This window comes from Vulpes lagopus, chromosome 16 (assembly GCF_018345385.1).
Source record: "Vulpes lagopus strain Blue_001 chromosome 16, ASM1834538v1, whole genome shotgun sequence".
Taxonomy (NCBI): domain Eukaryota; kingdom Metazoa; phylum Chordata; class Mammalia; order Carnivora; family Canidae; genus Vulpes; species Vulpes lagopus.
Window position 1 is genome coordinate 3,282,511 of NC_054839.1, and position 20,964 is coordinate 3,303,474.

General features: G+C 50.9%; 1 long non-coding RNA gene across 1 annotated transcript; it reads left to right on the plus strand.

The window, feature by feature from the left end:
- The first annotated feature begins 16,213 nt into the window (after positions 1-16,213).
- On the plus strand, positions 16,214-19,985 carry LOC121476792. The gene is made up of 3 exons (XR_005984034.1): positions 16,214-16,312; positions 16,391-16,583; positions 19,801-19,985. It is a non-coding gene; the product is annotated as an uncharacterized LOC121476792 (long non-coding RNA).
- The last annotated feature ends 979 nt before the right edge of the window (positions 19,986-20,964 follow it).

The window sequence follows — 20,964 nt, forward strand, 5'->3', positions numbered from 1 at the left end:
CGGAAGGCTCCTTCTTTACCTGGAAACTTGTACTCAGGCTTCAAGACAGATACCATCACCTGGATCAGTCAGGATAAGCTAAGTGATGCTGCAGTGATAGGCAGGCCCCAAATCTCAGAGGCTTATTTCTCATAATAACACATCCAATGTGAGTGGGTAAGGGGAGGAGCTAGACCTAGCTTACTGTGGTCATCAGAGACCAGAGCAGATGGAGGCACACTCCTTTCTCCCAGCATCACTGCACAGGAGGAAACTGTGAATTGTCCACTGCTTTCTTAAAATTTACAGTCAGAAATGAGACATGTCTGTCTTTCCTGCTCATTTTTCATTGACCAAGCACATGCTGTGGCCACATCTTCAAAGGGGATGGGAAATTGCACCACCATGGATCAGAAGGAGTGAATCCAGAAATATCTGGTGAGCAGTCTTAATGACAACACAACCTATTTTCATTTCACCTAGGCAGAGCTGGTTACTCACTTCTCTGGATTCACAAATCCCTAAGGGCTAAGTATAATCCAGAGCACCGAAGCTCAGAGAGATTGCACACATAATGAGTCAGAACTCAAAACACTCAATCCAATTGGCAGATCTTTCCCACTATGCTTGGTAGAGCGAACACAACATGTGATACATAGTAGGCTCAACAAATGTTTGCTGAATATTTTCAATGAATGCCTTTGCATTGTATACTACTTGAACAGCACCAGTCTAAGTGAGTTCATTGTTTTTGAATGATTATACTGTATTGTACACTTGCATTATTTCTCAATATTTACCTTGTTTATTGGCTTTATGAATGCATAACACTACTCAGGGAATTAAAATACATCTTCCGAATTATAATAAGTGACTGATATTCAATCCCAGTGTTCGCTCAATACCTAGCATGTGCGGCATTACATGTAGCTCCCTAGGACAAAAAGGTCAAAACAACAATGATTCAAACAAAGAACTGTTTATGTGGACATTTCAAATTGGTATGGTATTTTCACAAAGTTTCCCAGGACCATGGCTCCTTTTGTCATGAAGCTCTGCTGTCCCCTGTGAATGGCTTCTGTCTTCAGGTTTTCTTCGTGCTCCAATGTGGCTTCTGCAGCTCCAGGAATCACACATGCTTTTGCACATGTAAAAGCTGCAGGAGAAGGTGGGAAACGGACTTTGAACTGGGAGCATTACACCCTGAAATGTAACTGGGCTCTCGGTCTAAGGAAGAGGGGGAGACAAATCATGTGTATAGATCTGACTTCAGGGACGCCTGGGTGGCTCAGTGGTTGAGCATCCGCCTTCGGCTCAGGGCATGATCCTGGGATCTGGGATCGAGTCCCACATTGGGCACCCCACATGGAGCCTGCTTCTCCCTCTGCCTGTGTCTCTACCTTTCTCTGTGTCTCTCACAAATAAATAAATAAACCTTAAAAAAAAATCTGACTTCAAAAACACCTGCTTCTTTTGCATTAACTTGATCGCATGGTTTGATTTTTAAAATATATACCTTTTATTTGGCTTCTCAAGGAGTTTTAAAATCACATGACTCTGAACTGAATGAGGGACTTGGTCCGGAGGCTTGAGGTGCTCATGGACAAGAGCCGAAAGTGTCAGGCACCGCAGAGTCATGGTTTACCTCACACATGTTTACTGTGACATGTGCAGTGCTGAAAGAGAGGTACACACAGAGGTACATCATTAGCAGTTACGCGATCCATGCGGTGAGAAAACCTCCACCTTCTCAGGAGAACATGTACCCATTTACAATGACTAAGAATGTACATGAACCTCGACTCTGGCAGGACATCCTTAGCTCTGGTTCCTCACTCAGCTTCCTGGAGGCAATGGGGAAATTTGTTCGACCATAATTCACAATGAGAGTCACTAGACCAGAAAATTCACTCCAGTTTCCCCACTCAGAAGACATAGAAAAGCAGGATTGTCCATGTCCAGCTGTGAACATGTTCATGTCCAGGTAATTGAGAAGCCAAGTCACTATCTGCACCTCCACATCTGAGACATGTCACTGAGAACCTTCCCTTTCAACACCACTAGTTTCTTCAACAATGTTTATTGTGTGTCTCTTCTACGCCAGGCACTCTTATAGGCACCGGAGCCAGTGTGGGGAGGAAACCTGTGTCCTCGCACTCACAAAACTTCGAGTGACAAACAAATCACTAAACATGAGATGAAGACAAGATAGGGAATAGTGTAGAGAGGGCTAGCTTGGGGGACAAGGGGAAACAATGTCTTCTATGGTGGCTAGAAAGGGCCTCTTTTGGAAGGTGACCCTTGAGCAGAGCCCTGAGCTCTGTGCCCTGCCCCCCACCCCCACTGCTGTGTAGACATTCAGAGGAAGAGTATTGAAGGCCTAGGGGCTAGCATGTGCAAAGGCCCTGGGGCTGAAATGAGAAGGAGGCCAAATCTCAGTTCCTGCTCTACCATTTCACATTTTCAGCTAACTACTTAACTATCTTATTTAAATGTGAATCAGTTATGCAGATAATCTATCAAAATGTATCATAGTTGTTAAGAGTTTTGTTTTACTGCCTAATCCAGAGAATGGGTGGAATTGGAGGCAGAAAGCATTAAGCAAACAACAGAAACTTCCCTTGAAATTGGAGGGATATTCATTTGGGGTGAGTATATATTCCATGAAAAGGGAAGGACATGGCAGGCCAGACATTAGCAGAAAGAATATGTCTCCTAGTGGCAGGTGAGCCGGCGGTGGATGCACCAGGAAGGCTTGGAGCAAGGCATCGGGCAGCAGACCCCTGCTAGGGAGCCCTCTCCTCTCTGCTGTCTTGACAAGGCCGGCGGCTTCTGTGCGCCCCAGAGCTGCCTTGGGAAGCACAGCTGATGGTGTGGTGACCCCCTCTTCATCATTGACATGACCACGTGCAGCGTGTGGGAGCCGAGGCTGTCGGGACCACTGAGCCTGCTCACGGCACCAAGCACGCGCTTATGAGCCGCCAGGCTGGTCTCCACGGCAAGATATCGCGTGTGCCGGGTCATCACCTGCCACTCATCCGGAGGGCTTCCTGCGAGGTTCACAGGTAAAGTGAGGCTGGCCCCCTGTCAGCAAGGGTCCTGATGGTGCTGAGCCTGTCACCCCACGTTTCACAGGGTTATTGTCATGAGTCAGCATAACCAAAGATCACCAGGCTCTATGGTTTCTATACCCACGAATGCAATTACTGTTATCACATTATTGGGATCTTGAGTATCATCATTATCAGGGACATCTGTGAAAGGGATGGGGACTGCGCTGTCCAAAGAAAGCAAAGCATAAAACATCATCACGGTCTCACCCGTCCTCACAGGGCAAGGACATGACATGCTGAGGAACGGAGATTGGCGTATCCTGCTAAAATAAGCAAAGATAAGGTTTTAAGAAAGTACCCTCTCTCTGGCTGTGTATTTTTCTTTATAAGGCATCTCTCTCCACCATCCAGCACTGCCAGAGGAAGCCCATAGTAACTTTGTAAGATTAGAGGTTTGGTTTTTAGCTGTGTCGTGCTGGGTGTGGGTGAGCAGGTCCCCCCTAAAAAACAATAGAGGCCGGTTCATGTGCAATGGCATGAGAGGACACACACAGGCGTCTAGCTCTGCAAAGCTCTGCCGTCGGACAGAGTGTTCACACACCTCTCAGACTCGTTGCAAAGGAGGAGGGAGGTGTGGGGCTGAGAACAAGCCAGGCTGTCCCTAAAGAATGTGAGAGGTAAGAGAACCCAGGCAAGAGGGAGCTTCTGGGCGCCCAGGGCACCTGCTGGCAGGAGCCTGGCACGGTGCTGTCAGGCCGGGTTCTTCCAGGCCTTGGCTCTCCTGTGGGGTTTCCCAGCCACATCCAGTTTACCCCAGCCCCAAATGCACTCTGGATGCGTCCTCCCATGGAGCACGAGGAGGGAACAGATGCTTGCTGCCCGCTCATACCAGCCACCTGAGCTTTCGAGGACCTACTGGTAGATGTCAGTGCTCCTCCCTGGCAGGTGGCCCAGACTTGTTTACTGCTCCCAAAGCAAACTCGCACTCCTTCCTGCCGTCCGGTCCATTTTCTAAAAATATGAAGTTCTTGGTTCAAATTTGCTGCTTCCCGCTTTCATCTGTTCGGCCTGTCCCGATGACATCCAGCTGGCATCCAGAGCCAGCCCTCTGTGGGCAGCAATAGTGTCCCCACAGGTGCACAGAGGGACCCGGGCTCAGCCGTGGGCTCCCCTTGTTCATCACAATACCCCAGGAGTTACTCGAAGTCAGTGCACTCATGAAGACTCCCCTATAAAGGGCCGTGTGTCTAACTCAGGTCTTGGTGACATAAAATTAAAATAACACCTCTGCATCAAGTTCAGCCATGTCATACCCTGTTTCGGGTTCCACCAGCTTTGCCAGGTGGCATTCCTTGGGGGCTTTTTCCTCCAGGATCTCCTAAATCCAGGCTCTGGCAATGGAGCCTCCTTTCCAGCATCCTCTAGAAAGCTGATTAAATAATAAAGCAGGAAGCCATCACGAGAGCCTCTTACCACGTCTGCTGCCTTTCCCCTCCACGCTCCTCCAATAGCAAGCGAAGCTTCTCCGTTCCAAAGAGTCATTATTTCCTTCTGCACACACATTCCGATTATTCAAAGGTATGTTATTTCCCTTCCACTGAAAGTTTTCTCCTGATTACCTGGAGGCATCCAGGTGTGGCTCTGCTCAACCCTGGAAAATCAGTTCAACCCCAGGAGTGAGTACCTACAGCAAAGAGCCGCGCAGGCTGAGCAAGGCAGCCTGTGCAGGGCGAGGATGCTCAGGGCAGCCCGCAGCTGCTTGTCTACCCGGTGACTCAGGCTGGTGCACAGGCCAGATGGACGGCATCTCGAACTTTCATCTGATTGCTTAAGAGCAGGTTCACTGGAAAGCGATCTCATGCCCTCACTCTGTCTGCAGTCCCTCGGTCCACTCCCCGGCTTTCTAAACTATCTCGAGGAAGAAAATAAAACTTTTCATTATGTCTACTTTGCATTCAAGGTGTGGCTGGTGATTATTGATCGGCACCAAAGGGCACATGTAAGGAAATTTAAAACATCTATTAAAATCGTTTCTGTGTTGTTGTTTATAAAATAATTTCTAATCTTTGTTTGTTGCTCTAGACGGAACATGTGCATACCCCCAGACTAGTTTGTTGAAACCTCACCCTCAGGGTGACAGTATGAGAGGTGCCGAGGTCCTGAGGTCAGACAGGCTTAGAGGGCTCCCCTTGCATGAGGACATATGTGGTCTGAGACCCAGAAGAGGGTCGCCGACTCCCCATTCCTGGCATGCCAGCCTCCAGAACTGTGGGCAGCAGATCTCTGCTGCTGTGAAGCCACTTTAGACATCCGTCCTGAGCGGTAGGCAGAGGGGAAGGGCTCAGAGGGCCTCTGTGTGCCCACAGCCCCGTGAACAGGCCTGAAGGCACTCTTTGAAGCGTGAATGAAGCCACGTCAGCCACTAAGGGGATTATCTGCACAATTTCTCTTTGGTGCTTCGGGGCACACCTGAAATAAGTCAGGTGAGCCTTCTCCTGAAAGATGAGGCGTCTGGTTAGTCCCTTTGAAAGCTTTTCTTTGGAAAAATTCAAGTGGATGTCATTTAATAATGTGTAATAATGTTTTCAGCTGTTGATGTGCACACAGATTCCCCGGGGATTGTGTTAGCATGTAGAATCTGAGTGAGTGGGTGGGCCTGGGGGTAGGCCTGAGGCTCCGGATGTCCAACAGCCCCCGGTGATGCTGCTGCTGTAGAGATGGTCCTTGGGGCAGCAAGGGGCATAGGATGCAGAACTCAGCTTATGTGGGAAATGTGTGTGGGAAGAGGACCTAACTCTTAAAGTCAGTATCTCATACCTTCTTCATTCTTCCTCAAATTCTCCTTCCCTAGTGACAAGACTAACAAACCCCAAGATCAACTCCTGACATGGTAGTAGGGTAACTGCAACTGGTTAACAGGGCACTGAAGAGCTGAAGGCCATGGTCCCACTGGGAGGCCTGGGTCCTTCTGTGTGACTCATTTGATTGTCCCACCAATGCCATCATGCCATGGAAGTAATCTCTGTTGAACCCTGAGACAGACAAGGAGACTTTCCATCTGTCACCCACTTATCACAGAGATACATGCAAAAGTTGGCTTCTGGAATTTCAAGGAGAAATGATGTGGAATTGTGCAAAGTCGCAGGAAAGCTTCTTCCCTCCCTGGGACCCTGGGGTCCTACCGTGTTGTGACCATAGCCGACTTTCCTTCTTCCTTTCTGTGAATTTATCCAGTGGTGCTAAGGAGTGATCAACCACATCAAACCTGCCTTTCTTAGTTTTGTATTGCATAGGGACCAGAATCCCTGTGCTTGGTAAGAAAGGACAGTGACACTAACCAGATATGGGGAAACGTTTCCTGCACATTCAAGTATGTGTGACACGGCTCCTTCCATTGATGCATTTTCTCTCCCTGTCCTAGAAATCGGTGTTACTCTCTGTCCCACTGCTCGTCACCTCAAACCCTTCCCTGGACACCATCACACATCCATGACTGCACCTGCAAATCTGTGTACTGGACCCTGACTTCCACGTGTCTCCACTTCAAGGACACAACTTCTGACTGCACACCTCATCAGGACATAGCACAGCAAATCATATTCTTGCCTAGACCTGTCATCCCCCCTGAATCCCCCATTTGGCTGTTCTTGCCAAACATTCTCCCTCTCCGCCTCACTGCCACCTCTTTCCAAAACATGGAATCTGGGATGGCAATCTCATGAGATCACAGGGCCCCAAGTTCCATCTGTGTGCCGATGACACACCTGGATGTCCATGGAAGCAATGTAATAAAAAGGGACCCCCCCCCTTTTTTTAAAAATATTTTATTTATTTATGAGACACAGAGAGAGAGAGAGAGGCAGAGGGAGAAGCAGGCTCCATGCAGGGAGCCTGATGTGGGTCTTGATCCGGGGTCTCTAGGATCAGGCCCTGGGCTGAAGGTGGTGCTAAACCGCTGAGCCACCCGGGCTGCCTCAAAAGGGACCCCTTTATTTATCAAAGCCTGTCCTGCCCACCAGTCTTCCCCACCCACCAAATACACAGGCCTAGAAGCTGGGTTCTTCACCTCGGATTCTTCTCTCATCAGCACCCCACATGGCATCCTCCAGCAAACCCTGGTGCTTTCACCTGCCCCTTCTCACCAGCTCCCCTTGTAGATACCAAGCATCTCCCCTTGAGCTTTCCCCATCCCATCCCCTTCTCTGGAAACCTCAGTGAGATGCAGACAATGTAAACCAGACCAGATCACTCCCCAGTGGCTTTCCAGCACAGCTGAAGCAGTGTCCATGTGCCTTTCTATGGCTGACAAGTCACTGACCATCCGCCATGCCCACCCACACTATGACAGGTCAATATATCAATACAGTAATTTCCCTTTAAATGTTTTAGAGTCTCAGAAGTGATTGAGAATGGAAAAGGAAAAAATAATTATCTAGTTAGTATTAGATAATGTTTACCCATGTATTTGAATAAGAAATGCATACATACATACATATCTGAATGTTCATACAGACATGAAAGTTTTATTTATTTATTTATTTATTTATTTATTTATTTATTATGTATCTTTTAAAAATTTTTTTTTATTTATTTGGCAGAGAGAGAGAGAGAGAGAGAGAGAAAGCATGAGCAGGGTGAGGGGGAGAGGGAGAAGCCAACTCTGCGCTGAGCAGGGAGCCCAATGCGGGGCTCGACCCCAGGACCCTGAGATCATGACCTGGTGCATCACCCACTGAGCCACCTGGGCACCCCCAGACATGAAAGATTAAATACCATTACTATGTAAATTTATATAACCAATGCATAAGAACGTGATCCTTTATAGGATGAACAGGATCCACGTTTTCCTTTATAATGAGATGTCTGTAAAACCGGCTCCAGCTGTCACCTGCTGATAACTCCTGCTTGTTCGCGGACAGATGTCCTCTCGTTGGATCACTTGTGCGCGGGTACGTCTTACGGCTCCTGCTTACTCGGGAGGAGTAAGCTCGAGGCTGGGAGGCTCGTCTGGGAGGTTCACCTGGAAGCCCTGGCTTCCCCCCTATGTCCTGGCTGCCTCTGTGGTCTTAGCCAAAGGACCATCGTGCAGTTTGGGGAAAGCATCCCCACTTGTTTCCTGACAAAAGAAAATGCTGGGAAGCAGATTAAGGATAAAACCACAAGGATCCTCTCTTACTGAAGTCTTCCTTGAACGCTGGAACCCAAGAGAGGCTCTGAAGTAAATCTGGAATTGGCTGTCGAGGGACATTCTGAGGCTGAAATAAATCATGCATGATTTGTTATAAAATAAAGGTACCACCTTCTTGGGTTTGATTTTCCAAACTGCTGTGTTAAGTGAGTGGCAGAGAATCTGGTTCCTGATATTATAGGCTAATCCATTTTGCCAATAGAGTGTGTCACGTAGCCACACACTTTGGGGGGAAGGTAACTTAAGGAAAAATTATGTGACTTAAAGTCACTGTCTCTTCCATCAGTCTCTTTTCTCTATCACTTACAAAATAGTAATTAATAAAGAATAAAAAGGGAAAATAAAAAATAAAATAAATAAAATAAATAATGAGAAGGAGAGGGCAGCCCGGGTGGCTCAGTGGTTTAGCACCGCCTTCAGCCCAGGGCGTGATCCTGGAGACCCGGGATCGAGTCCCACATCGGGCTCCCTGCATGGAGCCTGCTTCTCCTTCTGCCTGTGTCTCTGCCTCTCTCTCTCTCCTCTCTGTGTATTCTCATGAATAAATAAATAAAATCTTAAAAAAAAAAAAAGAATGAAAGGGAGAAAGAACAGACTAGGATTCAAGAAGATTCTTCTCCTGTGTGATGTTGAGCAAATTACTTTACCTCTCTGGGCCTCATGTTGCTGACATGTGAATTATCTCATAAATGATTGAATTAGACTCACTCAGTTAATATCTATACTAATCACTTGTCTCAGGCCACAGGCCCTTCAACACATGCATCCATTTGATCAGAAGTGACAAGCATTAAATCATTTAAGATCCTGTACTCAGTTCACTATGCGACAATCTGTGGAGCTGATGACAATAGTCACTAGAACTCCAAGATCCCCTCATTAGGCCTTGTCAGGAGATAGAAGGGATCCGTTGCCAAGGTTTCAAACTCAGAAGCCCCCTGGCTGGCCACTCCATCGTCCCCTTCTTGTCCCCTTCCTGTCCCAGCTTCTGGCCCCACCGGGCATCCCATCCTCCGTCTGAGCCTTTAGGGTCCTGTTGCCACAGCCTCCCTCCTCTCCTGAGTGTGGCCAAGCTGTAACTTGCTGTGGCAACGAGAATGGGGATGAAGAGTCAGGGATGTCCCAAACCTGTCCTCAAGAAGCCCTGCAGCTTAGGCTTGAGCTCCTAGAATCCCCCCTTGTGTGGAACAAGCCCGGGAGCACATGCTGGCTAGGGGGGACCACAGGGCAGGGACCAGGCAGTCTGCTTGTCACAAAATCTAAGAGAGCCCCGTCCAGATTAGCAGTCACCCAACCACTTCGCAAACTCAAAGCAAAGGCTTCAGAGCAAAGGGGAAGGCTGACAGGTGTCTGCGGTTGCAGTGCTGGAGCTGTCAGCCTGCAGCATCCTGTGGCCACGGGCGCGCCTTGAACTTGTCCCGAGCCAGCAGGACCTTCTCTCCAGTCTCTTGGTCCCTCCTGCGCCGCCTGGGTTCCACCTGCCATCTACCCCAGTCATCCTGAAGCTGAGAGGCCAGCCATGAAAGCCCCACCAGGGGTCTTCCCGACTGTCCCCCACCAAGATCACCCCCAAGTCAACCCCATAATTTCTACTCGCAGTTTAGATTTACTGATGCTCTCTGTTAGTCCTTTCTCCTGCACGATTGTGACGGGGGCCTCCTGTGATCCTAGCAGGGCCCTGGCTCTGTGCCGGGGGCCCCATGTCCACGTGCCCGGGCTCCCTCCCCAGTCCTCCTACCAGACCTGCCTCCCCTCCTTCTGCCTCCACAGCCATACTCTGCTCCTGGGCGCTGGGGGGCATCATCCTGCCTGGGGCCTTAACCCAATCCTGTGGGCAGGGTCATGGCACAGGGGCTGGTGAGCATATCAATGACTGGATTGTGTCACTGGGGCTTTGCATAAAGAACAAAGACCATGGAGACACCAGAGGCTGGAGCCACTAATTCCATTGTGAAGAATCAAGGACAGCGCTTGAGCTGCAGGAGGCCGCAGGAGGCCGTTTTCCAGGCAGAGGAGGCCGATGGGCCCATCTGTGTTTCCTCCCAGTCACTGGTCACTCTCTGCCCCTCTGCACTCTGGCTTCGACTCTGACCGTGCTGTGGTGACAGCCTTCGAGGCACCCAGACAGTAGCTCACAGCCCCCTGAGCAGCTCCCTCTCCAGGAGGGGACGTGTCCCTGCTCCCTGAAGTCACAGAAGCATTTCTGAGCACCAGCATGGGCCGGGCCTTGCACCCACCCCTGGCATCCTAGTCTCCCTGGGGACAGCTTACAGCTAAAGCAGGAGGCAAGGCTGCCTAAGAGCCATTCTGTGGGCCCTAGGGTGCAGGAGTGTGGGAGAGCAGCAGGGGCAGGGGTGCAGAGGCACGGGGGAGCAGGGGCAGGGGTGCAGGGGCACGGGGGGAGCAGGGACAGGGGTGCAGGCACCGGGCTTACAGCTGAGCTGTAAGCTCAAATCCCAGAAGCCCTGATCCTCTCTTGCAGTTGCCAGCAGCCTGCGTGTATTTGGTTTTCCTAATGGCATCTTAGGTTGGACAAGTCCAAAAATGGATTGTCATCTTCCCTGGAAACCAATTCCACCTCCTGACCATTTTCTCTGAGTGGTGAGGCTAAAACTTAGCATGCACGGCTTATTTCCGCACCCCCCGGGGCCTCCCCACATCCAATCAGATTTGGTCTTTGAGGTGTCCCTGGAACCTGAGCCTTCCTTGCCATTTCCACGGTAATACATCGTTTATTATGTTGGACTCCTGTCGTGTTTTTCTGGCCATCGGGCCACCTCTGCTGCATGGCCAAATGAATCCTGTGCCATTCAGCTTGGATTATGTCATTGCTCCATATACAAAACCTCAACCGATCCCTTAGTGACCAGATAAAGTCCCAGATCGAGTTTTTAGGGTTCCCAGCCCTGATGACTCTGTGGCAGCCTGATCTACGATGGCCCGTCAGTGTGGCCCCTGACCACAGCAGCGGGCCTGAGCTCAAGCAGACGCACAACCCTGTGCCTGAGGGCCCTGTGCCCCAGTCCCCTAGCTCTGCCTGGCGAAAGCTAGTGGCCCAGCTTCCGAGGCCATTCTACACCGTTACCTCCCCCATGAAGACTTCCCCGATGCCTTCAAACCCAGTACTGACACTTGGCACCCTTTTGGCCCTTATTTGCCTCTGAATTGGGGCATCTCTTTCACCCTCAACCCTGAGAGCAGGAACAAGTGACCATCTCATCGGCCACAAACCTTGACCCTCACAGATTGCAAATATTTAGAACGTTGACTCAAAATAACAAGTTATGATTATGAGCACGGTGGTAACTATGGTTTTATAAGTCAGGGATAATCCTTGTAGAAATGTGCAAATACTCCAAAAGAGTAGCCTGGAGAGGTATGCCTCGTGGTTGCTAAGGAGCAAACAGCTTTAGGGGAGCTTAAATCTGGTGGGGTGGTGGCCTCTCCCTGATTAAAGTGTTTGTAGCGATATTGCAAGATTTCTCAAAGAATGTGAATGTTTGGGTCTTCAAAATCATTTGTTTGTGGAATTGTGGGTTGGTCTGAAAACGCGGCACCATAGGGAACTTTGATAAATTATTTTTGTGGCCAGTTTGGGGAACGTAGCTATACTCTGTACTGTATGTTTTGGCGGGTCTGTTCTTCTAAGATATGATGATGGGTAACACCTGCAAATGTACAAAAGTGTGGGTCATTGTTTTCTAGCCTCTTGTATTTAATGAACCTATTCATCAGGGGAGCCCCGGATGTGTCTTTAGAGGATCTAACCAACTGATGCTATTGGCGCTTGAGAAACCCTCTACCTCCCTCCCTCATTCACTGAAAATTAGGTCAAACTCCATACTACGCACATGCAGTATTTTGAACATGTGAAGACTTTACAAGAAATAAAATAGCGGCTTAAGTTGGAGGATGAAGGCCTAGCTTTCCCTCCCCAAGGCCAAGATATCTTCAGGAAAAGGAAAACTAGCCCCCAAAGCCACACGTCTTACCCTATCAGCCGCAGATGCACAGACATCCTCACTATAGGAAGGAGATGTCTCATGTTCCCGCACTGCACCTGAGGTTCCTCTTGGTGCATGGTGTCTTGGTTCTGTGTGAGCAGGCAAACAAAGGAGATGTGTTCTTGCTTCCTTTTCTCCTTTTGCCCCCCTCCCTGCCTCCCTCCTCCCAACTACCCCATCTCTCTTCATCTCTGTCTCATGTCTCCCCATCTCTTTCCCATTTCCCCTCATCTTCCCCCATCTCTCCCTACCTTTCCCCCATCTCTCTCCCCATCTCTCCCTCATCTCTCCCTCATCTCTCCATCTCTCCCCCATCTCTCCCCATCTCTCCCCCATCTCTCTCCCATCTCTCTCCCCGTCTCTCCCCCATCTCTCCCTATCTCTCCCTCAACTCTCCCGCATCTATCTCTCCTCATCTCTCTCCCATCTCTGTCTCTATTTCTCCCCTATCTCTCCTCATCTCTCCCCCTCCCATGCACCCCCCCACCCCCCCGGGCAATGTCCCAGTCAGGTAGATTTGACCGGGTGGCTACCTCTGACACCACCAATCTTTCCTCCTTACACAAATAGGCACTGGGTTTTCAGAACACACTCGCTGCTCTTCCTGCCTCACCTCTGCCCGCTGCACTTAGTTTGGCTCGTCTCCTCACTGACAATACCTCCCACCCTCACTCTGCAGGCCTTGGGCCTCGGCTCTACCTGCTACCTGTGCACACCCACCAGCAAGGCTACCGGCCCTCCTGGACGGTGCGCTGGGGCGGCTGGTGGCATCAAGGGTTTGATGTGCTCCAGGCTGAGCACCCCTTCCTCCTTATTGTCCGGAGCAGCCCCCCAGCCCATGTCATGGAGCTCCATCCTTCCACGGCGCTTATCCTTCCAGGGGCTCAGCAGAGGTGGCCTTCTTCCCTCCTGCCCACAGCAGTAAGACAAGACTGTCTCCCTGGGTGTCACCCCCGTGGGGACCTCCTTTCCCGCAGCCTCACTCTCTCCAGGATGGCTCGCTTCCTTCCTTACGGGGGTCTCTCCCTTTGCCTCAGCTCCTTTCACTTGATTCTCTATTCAGATGTGTCCCAACTTCACTCAGAGCAAAAGTCCAACAGTGTCCTGAGAACCTTCCAGAAGGATGGCTCCCCATGCAGGTGCGGTCCCACGGGCTAAGCTCCCCAGTGCCACCTCCTCCCCAGGTCCTGGGGCAGGTAGAACCCTCACAGCCTTCCCTGCCATTCCCTTCATTCGTGTCTATGTCCCCTGGGCTTCCCCGCTGGGCTTCCCCGCTGGGCTTCCTCCAGCTGCCTCCCGAACCCCTGCAGCAGCCCCAGTGCAGTCCGGCTGCAGGTGATGCGGGAACAGAGGACTAGCTGAGGACCAGGCACAGGCTTGGGGCTGCACATTGACAAGCCCTTGACACAGGCAGAGGGACCTTCCTCTATGGACGCAGCTGCCTCGATGTTCATGCTTTGCTCAGGGCAGAAGGCAATCTTAACCCGGCCCCAGGAGCCTGTAAGCCTACTTTAACATGTAAAAATTCCTTTAGAAATTTTCTTTATCTCTAAACCCCCAAGATACGTGTTGGCAATCATCGCCCGAGCACGTGGCCCACGGATACACATCTGAAGGGTCTCATGACCAAGGTTTTATTAGACAGTAATCAGTGACCTTTTCCTAAAAGCAGCCAGCCCCCTCAAGGTCCTGGAAGCCTTGCTTCCAAAATTCCAGAGAGCACGCTACCCTCAAACCCCTCTCACTCCCAGGTATATACTCACCACCCTCACAGGCCCAGGGCAGCTGCTCTTCCTGCCCACGGGTCCTGTCCCTGGGCTTTAATAAAACCACCGTTTTGCCCCCAAAACGTCTCAAGAATTCTTTCTTGGTCATCGGCGATGGCCCTCGCCTATATTCCAAAGCCTCATCACAGGGACCGTCCCCAGGATAGTCAGACAGGGACTTCTGTCCTGGCTACTTGTTTACATAAAAACTCCAGCCATGGCCTCCATAGTTCATACACGCCCTTCCGATCTCCTTTCTCTGTAACACGTGTCCCTCTTTACAGCACTGCGCGTCTCATGTGTTGTCCATCTTTCCGACCAGAACACACCTGACATGGGCAGTGATGGTTGCTCTGCCCCTCCTCAAAGCGCTCCTGGTGTACCCCGGGGCATGCTTCAGCACAGCCTTCGTGAATCCTTTGTTGTGACAACCTGGGACATGTTCCAGAATCTTGGAGCTGGAAGAGGCCCCAGAGGGGTTGACTCCCCTTTCCTTCTCCGCGCAGAACCATCAGTGGACGTGGACCCTTCCAGTCCTGAAGCAGGCCCTGTCTGGTGGTGGGTGGGTGCTCACAGTCAGAGGAGACCCCGCGTTCCCTGCCACTGAAGGCGTTCACACCAGGATTCCTGTCATCCTCCTGGCACACACACACCTGCCAGGACGGGCGGGCCGTAGACATATTTCCGTGGAGCAAGGCAGCAAGGATAGCATTTCTGATGATACAGCTGACGAATGGCGTGGAGGCCACCCTGCCTGGCACGCCAAACCCTTCTGCAGTGAATCCCAACCCATTGACCCCTTTAGGATTTTATGATAAATGCAAAGTAGGGAAATAGAGTAGCTTGATCTTATTTCCAACAAATCAGCTGGGTTTATTTATTTATACCAGTATCTACCTCTACATGTAAAAAAAAAGTCTGTTATATAAGTTTTGGAATCATCTGCCCTTTGGTAAATAAACTTAATTGCCTTCATTATAGATTACCAGTTGTCCCTGCATTTTATATTTTACAGTTTAAATCACTATACACTTGAATTTATAGGAAACAAATGGGTTTCCTAAAATCCTGAAGAAATATATTTATTTAGTATAATCCAAGAATTTCATAATTCCAAACTGAAAAGCATGCGCTGAAATAAAATGTCCATAACCTACGGAAGTCACTATGACTTAATCTTATTATCTAGAGTCTCTGATATGTTCACCACATGTACTTAGCTAGAAAATTAATCTTGGCATTATCGAATATCTTAAGTACCACTAGGATTCTTCCGTTCTTAAAAATGATATTCAGAGTTGCAAATCAAGACACAGAGTCCCACATGAAAACAGGTGCAGGAACCTGGGACTCTGCTGGTTCCTGTTGGAGGGACTCTGCTGAGCAACTCTACGTTTTGGTCTTCAACGTTAGACCACCATGATTCTCCAAAAGCTACATGAATTAAAACAACTTTTTCATGGCATCTGAGTTGTTTGCATGTTTTCCCAGCACTGGGGTGTGGGGAGAGGAAAAAGAGAGACAAACAGGCCCCCCTGAAGGAGGTAAGTAGAGTGGAGGAAACAGTAGACACCTTGTCAAAGATTTCTTTCACAAGGCAGCTTCCCTGCCTTAACTCTACACAGTCCTTGTGGGGGAAGAAATGATGACTGTTTAAAGGACTTACGAAAGCGCGTGCTCCCTAGAACAGAGCTTGGGGGGGTCGGGTGTGGGGGGCTAGGTATGTGCAGCCGGCTTGGGAAGATGGTAATCCTTGAACTCTGCTCCACCGAGGCTGGGGCGGGAGGGGCGGGGAATGCGGGGCCTCTGCAGACCCAGCCAGCCTGCAGGCATTCCTGAATCTGAGGAAAACACTTTAATTAATATGTAAAACAGCAGTGGGAAGAAAAGCTAGGTTAATTTCCAAACCACATCACTACGGGCAGCATTCAGGTTATGAAACCCTGGGACACTTATAGGAGTTCTTGTTTAAAGGCACAGAGGTGCTTTTGTGTGTGAGCAGCTACTGAGGCGCTCAGAAGCCCTTTTATCTGCCCCCCACAGTGGTAGTCCTTTTTCTGTGCTTAAAAACATTGCCTTTGACTGGCAGGCTGCTGTTTTTAATTTGCAATGCACCCTCCGCTCAGTGAAACCACCCCGGGGCTCCTGGGGGGCTGGCAGGCCGTTGTTTGGGACCAGCTGAAAGCAGCTGAAAGCAGTGTGGACAGGGGAGCTGCTGGCTGGCTGGCTTTCTGGTGCTTCCTTTGTCTTGGTGCCGACTACCTTTGGAATGTGGGGAGCAGGCCTCTTGCTGCTCAGGAAGCTGCTCTGCACTTGCCTGGGGTGAGGCTGTAGCTCATTTCCTGGGCTGAGTTCTCCGACCAGACCTGCACAGACTGCATCCCCTTCTCCCTGCTCCAGGCCAGGACCGGCTCCGGCTGAGACAAGGATCCTCCAAGGGGAGGCGCGTGAAGGAACACGGCCGAGGAGTCTTCCCTCGGTTGGACCTGACCGGCTTTGTTCAGTGCTTGAACAAACCCAATTAAAGCTGCCTAAAGACCTGCAGACCGGTGACTGGGTGCGCCTCCTGACTCCCGCCTTCTCCATGGCTCAGGTAACTTGAGTGGACGTCTGCACGCTGGTCCCCAGACACCCTGTGCGGGACCCAGAAGCTTGGAGCAACGCTGTATCCCTCCTACCCCTCGGCCTCATCCAGTAAAATGCCCAAGCCTAGCCATTAACACCTGAGCATCCTCAACATCAGATCAGGGTGTGTTCTTGGATTGTGCACCTCTTTAAGAATTAAACTTCCCCCAGGAGGAAAAGCATGTTTCCACACATATGCAAAGCTTGAGTACATTTTCAGGGGGTTTTGCACACTCCTGCTCCAGCCCAGTTAAGGTATCTCCCCTCTAGAATCTGCCCCTCGCGGCCTCCATGTGGAGATCCACGCACCCCTGCCCTGTGCCTGGATTGTCTCTAAGGCCCCAGTGCCCAGCCCGGGGTCCTTCCCATCTACCACGCTGGCAGAGCTGTCTCTCAGCATTCCCAAGCCCCCCTCCCCCATGGCCTCAAGAGGAAAGCCCAAACACTAGCACACTAGCTTGGCAGCACGTGCCTGGGGAGTTTGCGTCTTGTTCTGTGCAGGCCTGGAATGCTTTGGGGTTTCTGGAACCCTGCCCATGCCAGGAACCCCCGCTGGCTGTTTTCCTAAGGCTCCTGTCCTCCTCCTGCAGGATAGCTCCTGTATGTCCTGGCACACTCACACTGCTCTCACTCCCTCTGGGCACACCCCCTGCTCCTCTGATGGAATCCTTTACCACCTCCCCACCCCCCCTGAGAATCTACTGGGAGCCCCCTGGGTTTTCCTCCCTCAGCATGGGAGGCCCAGCTCAGCATGGTCACAGCTGACTGGGTGTCTCCTTTACTTGACCTTGAGCTCTGCAACCACAATTTCTTTCTCCTGTGTCCTCTGGTGTCTAAACCTCCCAGGGCAGTGACATCTCCTGATTCCTAACAAGAGAACTGTGACCTGCAAAGAGGTAATGACCCAGGGAGGGTGCTGAATTTCACAGAGTACAATGTTCTGATTTATATTTAATATGTGCATGAGGTGGCCTGAGGGGCTGGTGAAGCTAATATGGAGTGGGAGCTCCAGCCACAGTCCTTCCCCTGACAGCACCCCTGGGGAGGTGCTACTCTCTCTGGCTGTGCACATATAGCAACTCCTCTGGCGTGTGAGGTGCTTCACACTATGTTAGGTTCCTAGATGGATGGCTCTGGAGAGATATAGCCTAGGCACCTGGATGGAAAGAGCAGGAGCCCAGGAGTCAGAAGACAGGGGCTCCAGCTCACCTCTGCCCGAGCCACGTGATTTCCCACCACCTCCCCCCCCGCCCCGCCCACACACACACACACACACACACACACACACACAGCCCTGCACCTATGGACTTACTACTTTTCCAAGTATGTTGGCTCATCGGTTACCCCACATCATTGCTTTGTACTTACTCCTCCACTCAGCCTGTAAGCACCCTCCCCAGGCCCTAGGGAAAGCTCCGCTCCAGGCTCTACACTACGCACCTGCCCTGCACACTCTACCCTAGTGTACTCCTCACCCCCTCATCCTGAAGACAGCTGCTTGCAGCATCTACATACTCACTTCCCAGCTTAGCTGCGTGATGGTCTCCTCCACTCTGGGGGAAGAGCTCACCAGCCTTCTTGATTGGCAGATCCAAAGGATCCTCGTAAGCTCTCAGCCTTTGAACTCTGGGCAGTGTTTTAAACCAAAAGGCTGCATTCTGCTTCTTTGGGAATGTCATGAGGCTGACTGCCTTGTGAGGGAGCAGGCCCCCTGCTGTCTGACCCCTTCACTCTGATCTCCAGGGTGTCTCTCTGGGCCCTTGGCTCCCAACCTGTTGGGCACACCAGGGATGTGCCTCATTTCCAACCCTTTTGCAAAGACTTCAGTTTCTAGAATTTTCTCTTTGCTAGAGTATGATGTCGTTTCCATAACGGAGCTATCCAATGGCTAGGGCATATCTAGTTCTGCCCACTTCTCTGTGGCCTGGGCTCTTTGCTCGCTGCTTTCTGGTTAGCACTCCTGCGGTAAAGGACAGGCAGCATGCTCAACTGTGCTGTCCCCACGGCGTCAAAGACTGCTTTCATCTGTGAAGCTACAAACAGGCTCTTTCTTACAAGCATGGAGGGGATGCCTTGCCTCCCCTACAAACAAACAAAGCAAAACTAGACACAGCCTCAAAGGAACCCTTGTATTGAAAAGCTTATCATTATAAAATAATTACGTTCTCTTATAATTTACAAAAAAGACCAAGTTCATTTTTTTCCATGAAAATAACTCAAAACGATCTTGGTTTTGTTTTTCTTATTATAATCAATGTCGAGGCGAAAAAAAAATTAGGAATTCATTGGCTCATGAAACGAAAAGCTCCATGGATTGATCTAGAGCGCGGGTTTTTTGAGTGGAGCTGCCCTGGACTCCCCTGGGGGACTCAGGAAGAGACACGGCTGAGTCCCGCCCGCGGAGTTTCTAACTCGTGAACCTGGGGGGGCCATGAACTTGCCCGTCCAGCAAGGTCCCAGGTGCTCCTGCTCTCAGGACCCCACTCAGAACAGCAGAAGCCGAGCTTCTCCCCTGGAAGAGGAGGCCCGTGTGAGAAACACCCATCCAGTTAGCGCCCCTCAGGTGTCTGTATCCCTTTGGCCAGAGATGCTGGAGGTACAAAGGGGCCGGGGCTGCCACTAGCGTTCATTTCTGTGTGGCTCTTGCCATTTCTTCCTTGCTGAAGCCTCTCCCTGCCTTCGGATGTTCCTAGGTGTCCCGGGGAGCAGTGAGGCGAGAACGCCCTCGCCCTGGGTAGCTGGCTGCCCGCGGAGCCCCAGCAGGGAGAGCCCCTCTGCGGGGCACCAGTTGTTGGGATAGAGGGACGAGCTGCCCTCCTCCGTGCCCTTTCCTTCTCTCTTACGGACTCTCTCTCGCACAGACAGGAGCCTGGAGGAGGGTGATAACAGCGAATGTCATTTACTGAGCACTTACTACGGGCTGGCATCGCATCCTTGCAAAGCCTAACAGGTAGATGCTCCATTTCAGATGAGGAAGCGTAGGCTTGGTATGGAAACTGTCTCCTCAAAAAAAAAAAAAAAAAAAAGAAACTGCCTCCTCCGTGAGGGCCGCCTGGCAAGGGGTAGCGGCAGGGCTGGCGGGCCAGGCGCTGCTCTGGAGGCCCCCAGCGGGGGCTGTGAGGCTGACCACCCCGGTGCTGGTTGCTCCAGCCACTCCTGACCCCGGCTGGGTTTCTCCCGTGCAGCACTTGGAACTTTGAGTTGTTGATGTTGCTGTTGCTGCTCTAAATTGGACAACATCTGCATTCCCTCTCCGATGGTCACTGAGATTTCTGGCAGTCACCGAGGACTCATTGCCTCGTCGTTGCCATGGGTGTTTTTCTCAGATCCCAGCTCTGGGCCCAGGGCCATCGCCCCGATTCACCGTGCTCAAGAGATGCCTTTGTCAGCACAACGGCGACCTCAGGTAATCCCTGTGTTGGCCCACCTCTGATCTTAAGCACCAAATTAATTCTAGAATTTGGATAAGGCAAGGTCGATCCCTCTGTTTCCCTTGGGAGTGGCAGCAGGCATCTCAGCGAGGGGTCCCTGCCTCAGCCCCCTTCTGCTCTCAGCAGCCTGAAGGAGGTGCGCTGGCATGGGGGGGTGGGGGGAGGCGGCGGGGAGGGGTGGTCCTGCCAGATGTCACAGACAGGAAATGACTTAGGAGAGGCTAAAGATTTAATCCTGGTCTTCAGATCCTGTGGTGCTTTGGGATCCCTCCGGAGACTCAGCACACCACTCTCCTTCTTAGTAGACATTTATGCACTTGTGTTACACGGTAATGCTTTAGAGAAGTTTCAAAGAGTCACAACAATTTGGGGGGCCCTACCTGGTGGTTTTATGCCTTCCCTGAAATTTTACTATCACTCCATGGATGACTCTGAACAGAGTGAATGAATGCATGAGTGAGTGCTCTGACCCAGATAAACTCAAACACTGGAGAATAAAAATGATGATAAATGTGTAGCCAAAGTTCTATCTGGGGCCATTCTGAACTTCTTAAAGTTTTGGGGCTAATTGGAAAACATTTGCAATGTAAGGAGAAAGTAAATCACTTACCAGAAAGTTCTGGATATCTGACCTCACAATGGAGGCAGCATATTACTCCCCCAGGGAGGACTCCACATACTGGCTCTACTGCATCTCGCGGCACCTGCTTGCCTGCGGAGGTCAGGGTCCTACCTGGTCAGACCAGGCTTGGGTGAGCGATGCCCCGCCCCCCCCACCCGTTGTCACCCTGGGCGGGGAGAGAGAACAAGACTTGCCTTACACTCCTACTGCAGACCATCCTTTGGGCTACCTTTCTACCTTGGTTGTTTTCCCTTTTGGTTTTTCTTTGTGGGACGGATCCCTGATGAGGGCAGAAA